Source organism: Urtica dioica, chromosome 10 (assembly GCF_054948205.1).
Source record: "Urtica dioica subsp. dioica isolate 48M chromosome 10, U.dioica_male_clone48M_v1_H2, whole genome shotgun sequence".
Classification (NCBI taxonomy): domain Eukaryota; kingdom Viridiplantae; phylum Streptophyta; class Magnoliopsida; order Rosales; family Urticaceae; genus Urtica; species Urtica dioica.
The window spans coordinates 10,233,619-10,241,880 of record NC_142765.1 but is presented as its reverse complement, the minus strand read 5'-3'; positions in this window follow the sequence as shown (position 1 = coordinate 10,241,880).

Genomic DNA, 8,262 nt, shown 5'->3' with positions numbered 1-8,262 from the left:
TGTCTTATATGCCCATAGGACGAACGGCAATTCCTCGGCCCAGGCGCCTTTCTTGTCTTCGAGCTTCTTTTTTCAGGTTGCTTTTGATTGTCTTGTTGACTGCCTCGACTTGGCCGTTGGCCTGAGGATGACGCGGCGAGGAGAAGGTCTTGCTGATCTTCAATTGATCGCAGATATCTCTTACTCGCGCGTTGTCAAATTGTGCTCCGTTGTCGGTCACAATCGAGGCGGGGATACCATGCCTGCATATGATGTTCTTCCAGATGAAGTTTGTCGTGTTTGCTTCAGTTATTCTGGCAAGCGGCTCGGCCTCTACCCACTTAGTGAAGTAGTCGATGGCGATGATGGCGTACTCGTATTGCCTTGGCGCTCTAGGGAGCTTGCCAATGATGTCCACGCCCCACTTAGCAAAGGGACGTGGGACAACGATGCTGCTTAATGGGGTCGGGGGCTGTCGCGGAATTTCCGCGAAGCGCTGGCATTTATCACAACGCCTTGCCCATTCGCAAGCATCTCGTTTCATAGTAGGCCAGAAATAGCCTTGCTTAAGCGCTTTGAGCACAAGGGAAGTTCCAGCGGCGTGGTTTCCGCAGATGCCCTCATGGATTTCGCGGAGGACCTTGGTCGACTCAACGCTATCGAGGCATCGGAGCAGCGGTGTCGAGTAACCGCGCTTATAGAGTGTGCCCTCACGGAGCGTGTATTTGGATGCTAAGGCCCTCAGTTTATCGGCTTCCTTGCGGTCTTCGGGGAGTTCCCCTCTTCGCAAAAACTCGACAATTGAGTCCATCCAAGTGGGCTGAGATGCCATCTCTATGGTCCCGACTTCGTCTCGGGAGACGGATGGTCGTGGGAGAGATTCAATGGGTACGGTCCCCAATCCGTCTTCGTCGATGCTAGATCCGAGGCGAGCAAGCGCGTCAGCCTCCGAATTTTGTTCTCTCGGGATTTGGTGAATCTCGAACCAAGAGAAGGCATCGAGTTTGGCATTCGTCTTAGCCAGGTACGCGACCATGTTAGGCTCCTTGGCGATGTAATCTCCTTTAACCTGATTTACGATCAACTGCGAGTCGCAGTGTATTCGCAGGTTATGGGAGCCGAGCTTCTGTGCCAGCTCTATCCCTACAATGAGCGCTACGTATTCAGCTTCATTGTTGGAGGCTTGGAAGCCGTAGTGAAGAGCGTATCGCAGCTTTTCCTCGTCGGGGTTAATCAGGATTATTCCGGCGCTAGCCCCCCGAGCATTAGATGCTCCGTCTACGTATAACTCCCAGATGGGACCCGTTGGGTCTACCTTCCTTTTCCGAGTCAGCGTATCGTCGCTAAGGTCGGCTTCCACTCTTCCCATATCAGGAGCGTAGGAGAATTCCGCCACGAAGTCGGCTAAGGCCTGCCCCTTTATAGCCGTTCTTAGGTGGAACTCAATCCCGTACTCGCTCAATTCTTGGGACCAGATCGCCATGCGAGTCGATGTTCCCTTTTGAAGAGCTTTACCGATTGGATGCTCAGTTCGCACCGCAATTGGGTGAGCTTGGAAGTACGGTCGTAGCTTCTTAGCTGCCGTTACGAGAGCTAGAGAAAGTTTCTCAATCTCGGTGTAGCGCGTTTCCGCGTCGAGTAAGGCTTTGCTCACGTAGTAGATCGGCCACTGGACCTTGTTTTCTTCGCGGACAAGGACAGCACTTACAGCTCTTTTAGAGACGGCGAGATACACGTACAGCGTCTCGCCCTCTCTTGGTTTAGAGAGGAATGGTGGGGACCCAAAGTAAGCCTTCATTTCTTGGAAGGCACTTTCGCATTCGTCCGTCCACTCAAAGCCGTCCGTCTTCTTCAGAGCTTTGAAGAACGGTTGACACTTGCCGGTGGCTTTAGACACGAAGCGTGTCAGAGCGGCAATCCGACCGGTCAGGCTTTGTACCTCTTTAACTCGTCTTGGCGACTTCATTTCAAGGAGTGCCTTGATTTTTTCCGGGTTCGCCTCTATGCCTCGTCGGCTGACGATATAACCGAGGAACTTTCCGGATTCAACCCCGAATACGCATTTGTTGGGGTTGAGCTTCATTTTATATCGGCGGAGGATTGTGAACATCTCCCTTAGGTCGCGTACGTGATTGGTTGCCAGTAGGCTTTTAACGAGCATGTCGTCCATGTATACTTCCATTGTCTTGCCGATTTGATCGGCGAAGATCCGATTTACCAAGCGTTGGTATGTTGCTCCCGCGTTCTTAAGGCCGAAAGGCATGACCTTGTAACAGTAGAGACCTCGATCAGTGACAAAGGTCGTCTTAATTTGATCGGGCTCGTGCATTCGAATTTGGTTGTAGCCTGAATAGGCGTCCATGAAGCTTAGAAGTTCATGGCCGGCCGTGGCGTCCACCAGTTGTTCGATGCGCGGGAGTGGAAAGCAGTCCTTAGGGCAGGCTTTGTTAAGATCTTTGTAGTCTATACAAATTCGCCACTTCCCGTTGGGCTTTTTAACCATTACCACATTGGCGACCCACTTGGGGTACTTAGCCTCTCGAATGAAGTTTGCGGTGAGGAGTTTCTCGACCTCTTCATTTATGGCCAGGTATCGTTCTGGGTTGAACGTTCGTCTAGCCTGCACTTTTTCGGCGACTTTTGAGTCATCGTTCAGTCGGTGCACTATTACCTCGGGATCGATTCCGGGCATGTCCGCATGAGTCCATGCAAAAACATCCTTGAACTCCCTAAGGAAGGCGGTAAGCTGAGTTTTGATGGCGAGTGGAAGTCGGGTGCCGATTTTTACAACCTGATCAGGCTTCGACTCGTCCAGGACGATTGGCACAAGATCATCGGAGGTTTCCACCTTAAGTCTTTCGATTTCATCACGGGGGTCAAGTTCTCCGAACTTCCTTGCATCCCTTAGGTTGCATGGGTAATCGTCTTCCAGTTGGAAGATTGTGTTGACCGCTTTTCCCGCGGACTTGCCATCAACTCCTTGCACGTAGCATATTCTGGCTTGGGATTGGTCTCCAGCCATGATGCCAATTCCCCCTTCGGTGGGGAACTTCACCAGTAGGTGATACGTAGAAGTGATCGCCCTTAGCCGGTTCAACGTGGGTCGCCCGACGATTAAGTTGTAAGGCGACTCCTGATCGACCACTAGGAATGGGACCATATGAACGGCTTCGATTCCTCCAGGGGTCCCAAAGGTGACCGGAAGGTCGATGATGCCCTCCGTCATAACTTTTTCCCCAGTGAACCCAAACAATGGCGTTTGGGTCGGAGTCGGGCGCAGCCCCCCGAGCTTCATGCGCTCTAGGGTGGACTTGAAAATTATATCGGCAGCGCTGCCGTTATCAATGAGAACCCTCTTCACCAAGTTATTGGCCACTTGGGCTTTGAGCACGATCGCGTCATTGTGCGGATGCACAACTCGCTTGGCCTCTTCATTGGTGAAATACATCGTCTCGTGAGGCACGGACGGAGGTTCTTCATATGTGAAGTTGACGTGCATAGCAGTGTCTTCCTGAGACACGGCCCTAAGGAATTTCTTCCGTTGTCGGGCCGAATCTCCATCTTGTGGACCTCCCAGTATGGTGGTTACCACGTGGAGTTGTGGGTTGGCATTGGCAGTAGCCGTGGTTCGGTTGGCAGAAGCGGCTGTTCCTCCTCCTTGACCAGACTGTTGTCTGTTCGCGGTGGGGCCCGCAGCGCCAATCATGCCCAACACGAACTCCTTCAGCTCGCCCCGTTGGATCAAAGCCTCGATTTGCCTTTTGAGGTTGTAGCATTCCGAGGTCAAATGACCATATTCCCGATGGAACTCACAATACCTGGACCGATCGCGAGTTGCGGGATCCTTCTTCATTGGAGCCGGGGGTGAACTTGTCACGTGCCAGAGCCAAGATCCTTTCCGGCGCCGTGTTCAGCGGCGTGAATGACGAGTACCCTTTGAAGTTTTCCGCAAGTCGCGGTTTCTGAGGTACAGGGGGTTGGTTGCTAGGAACCTGGTTCCCCTTGTTTCGCCTTTTACGAGGTTCGTTCTGCTCGCGGCTAGGTTCTTCTCGGCGGCGAGAGCTTTGATTAGTGCTCTTGCGGCCGTCGAGGTAGTCTTCGACTCCCATGAAGGTCTTAGCTCGAGTCATTAACTCGGCCATGGTGGAAGGGACACGGCCGACGACAGACTTGAGAAAGTCACTTGTGCGCAAGCCTTCTATGATAGCGGCAATTGCGTCACTGTCGTCAAAGCGGTCGACCTTGTTTGACTCTTCAGTGAATCGGGCGAGGTATCGTCTAAGAGACTCGCCACTCTCTTGCCTGATTGACCACAGGTACATCTTGGTCTTCTTTTGGACCATAGACGTAGCGAACCGTGCTAGGAACATGTCCTTCAGGTCTTTGAACGAGTGGATGCTTCCTGGCCTTAAGTTTTTGAACCACTCAAAGCCGGGTCCGCCGAGGGTCAAACTAAAAGCTTGGCACATGGCACCGGGAGAAACACCCTGCATCGTCATCCAGGTTTCATAGTGCTGGATGTGGTAAGCAGGATCTGCTTTCCCATCATAGGGAGCGAGGTTCGGGAGCTTGAAATTCCCCGTACAAACCTCAGCCAGTATCTGAGTAGTGAAAGGTGATGAGTTCTCCTCAACGACTCCGTAGGCACTTCCACCTATTCCGTATTCTCGAAGATCTCGTACCTCATTCCGAAGGTTGTGGATCATAGTGACCACATCAAGACCGGTCGTTGGAGTAACCCCTTGATCGGGAAGAGTCACCTGCAGCCTCTCGTTAGACCCCTGTCCTGCGCGGCGGTTCCCGTTAGTTGGGGCTGCTAGCGGGATATTGGGTCTAGAGCTTAGTCGCTCTCTCAGATCATTGCCACGCCCAATGCGTTGAGCAGTGAGGTGGTCCCTAAGATCAGGGCTGGCCGTACGGAGGCGCCGGCTTTGCTTGCGGCGGTGCGCTCTCCGCGCGCCCTGACTTTCCGCAACATTCTCCCTCGGACCTAGTCGGTCGAGAGCCGAACGTTGGGAATTCCCGTCTTGAGAAGCTACCGGCGCATCGCCTGTTCGGGGTAAGGGATTCGACGGACCGGCTTCAAACACGGCGGGGAGTTCCCCGTCCTTCGTGAGAGAAATCTCGATATCCTCCGACTCACCAGTACCCTCGTAATCAGGGTCGCGGCTTTCCTTGTTGAGGTTCTCAGGATCCCCGTTGGGGGTCGTGGTGTCACGCATAGGTTGCTTCGCAGCCAGTCGGCTGTGGTACCTTGCGTTCCTCGCCTTCAGTCGGCGGATACTCTCCTTTAACTCCACGATGCGGTTGTCCCTGCTATCAGGAGATGGAGATGGTGAGCGGGTCGAGCTCTCTTCGTGGAGCGACTCTTCGTCACCATGCGCTCGAGAGCGCAAGAAGTATTTCTTGGTCCTAGTGACGTTTTCGGGGTTGTTCACGCCCTCAGAACGCACGGGTGGTTGGCTACTCATCGTTTCTCAAGTTCGAGAAGGTTGAGTTCGCAGAAGAAAAGAAGAAGATGAATAGAAGGGATTTCGGGCTGAATAGGTCGGGAAGCCCCTCCTTCTCGCCCTAAAATGTTGTCGCACGAAAATGAACAACTATTTAAAACCTCGGGCGGTTCGATCCAAGGCCGGACCAAGTGATCGCACCCGGGCCAAGAGTGGGAACTCGATAGTCTCGAGCTAGGGTTTTCTCCGATCAACCCGCCTCTCGGGAGAGGTAGGGGGTGACGAGGAGGAGTGACCGTGCCTTGGTTGTCGGCTGCCTACGTACCCGTGCGTGGGATCAGGTCAGAACGTAGTTCAAGCGTGTAGGACACAGTATGAGGCGCGGAGCCTTGGTGGAGAGGCGTGCTCGACGAAGGAGACGGGGCGCGAGGAGTCCTCGGCAACGTCTTAGAACTTCGGAGATCGCGTAGGCGTGTAGCGTGTTAGACGCGCGTGGGGAACTCTAGTCGAGAACCCTAGGGGCGTGCTTGAGCACCGGAGAATGTTCGGTCAAAGGGAGCGACGTCCGGGAAGTCCCCGTGAATGCTTCGGAACCTTTGAGAACGGGGGAGGGAGAAGAGAGTCTGCTTCAGGCCAAATATGGCATCCAGAGAAGCAGAGAAGAGTAAGAAATCGAGCGTGTCGATCAGAGATGAATAGAAATTATTGGATATTTTGGGATGGGATTTCCCCTCAATAAGAGAGGGTATTTATAGGTGTTTGGGGACCTTAGAAGGTCCCTTTTTCGTCCATGTGGGACTAGGAACGCGCATGCCATCAAGTGGAGGCGCACGGCGCGCGCGGCGCACAACGCGCGGCGCGCGGCGCGCGGGGCAGGGGGCGCGGCGCGAGGGTCACCGGGCGCGGCGCATGGAGCGCGCGACGCGCGCCTGTCTGGCGCGGCGCGCCGTCTGCTGCACGGCCGGCCGGCGTAGCGCGTTGTGTGCGTGATGAACGGCTCGTCTTGGCCGGGTTCTTGCGGGCCTTTGAATGTCATTCTTCCCACGTGAAATATGAAGATTCTCACTTGACGAGAGTGACTCGATTCGAGGAGCAAGGCTCAACTCGACGAGAGTAACTAACGACTTGACTGGAGGAGCGACTCGAGAATGACTCGAGACTCGGCTCGAGAATGACTTGAGGCTCGACTCGAGGAACAACTCAAAGCTCGACTCGAGGAGCGAAGCTCGACTCGAGGAGATTGACTCAAGGCTCGACTCAATGAGCGAAGCTCGACTCGAGGAGTCAAGAGTTTAGGCGAGGGCTTGAAGACCTGCCGCTCTTCAGGACCTCCGGCCTGACCATCGGCCCTTCGAGCGTCGTGCCTTCTTGGCGTCTCGGGTTTTCCGAAAACGACCGACAACAAGTGGTTGCACCAGAATCCATCCACCAGGTGTCCTTAGGTACCGAAGCTAAATTAACCTCAGAACAAACCAAATTAAGAAGCATACCTTTCTTAGCACGCCAAGCGTGATAATTAGCACAATGCTTCTTTACATGCCCTTCAGCTCGACAGAAGAAACAACAAGTTTCCTCAGGGTTATCTGGTTGCTTTTGATGTTTCTTCTGAGGTGCTGTATTCGCAGCTTCCTTATCCTTCTTTCTTTTCTTTCCCTTGTCCCTGCTCTTAGAGGTTGAGGCTAGGTGAGCACTTTCTGTCTTATCTTGCTGCATCCTTTCCTCTTCCTGAACACAATATGAGATGAGCTCATTAAGAGACCAAGTCTCTTTCTGACAATTGTAGCTCACCTTAAACTGGCTAAATTGTGTTGGAAGAGATATCAGAACTAGATGCACTAGCAAGTCCTCAGAGAGTTCAAGCTTAAGTGCTTTCAGCTTTGAAGCAAGATGAGACATCTCTAGTATGTACTCCCTGATATTGCCTTTACCCTTATACTTCATTGAAATCAGACTTGTCAATAGCGTACCAATTTCAGACTTTCCGTTCTTGACAAACCTTTTCTCAATATCAGCAAGGAACGCCATAGCAGTTTTGATACTATCGGACATTGTGCCCCCGAATGCTTCTGGGATGGCCTTCGTCATGATCATCATGCACATGCGATTCGATCTCTCCCACTTTTCCATCTCCCTCTTGTCATCAGAGGTACTCTTGTCCGTAAGTGTCGGAGGAGCTTCAGTTCGAATCGCCAGGTCAAGATCCATGACCCCGAGAACAATCAACAAGTTCTCCTTCCATGATTTGAAGTTGGAGCCATTCAGCAAAGGAATTGAATTGATGTTGGCAGAAATATTTCCAGGAGTCGTAACTGAGACAAAGAACAATAAACAAATAAACAAACAAGCTCAGAGAAAAACCTAAACCGAAACTCAAAATTCAAATTCAAATATGGTAAAACCCATCTCAAGATACCATGCACTCCATCAATATTATGTCTTTGGACAAGAATAATGACTTGTAAGTGATATCTTGGTGCACTAATCAAATACTGATAATAATGAACATATCAAATAATAAATCTTCCTTTGGGCCGATCTACTATTCACATGAAAAGCAGAAGAATCATCACGTATTTATTAGCGCAAACATACATGCAATCAAGTTAAACAGTTACCTTCCTTTGGGCCGATAAATATTCACAAATATTACATGTACAATACCTTTTATATTTTATAATAAATAAATTTCCACAAGAGAGGCCACTTTGGTGACATGTTGCTTCAATTAACTTATTTTAATATATATATATATATATACTAAATAATACCAATATTTGAATTTAATTTAATTTTTTTTTCTTTCGGCCATCATTAGCAAGTCTCTGGCGTGTCG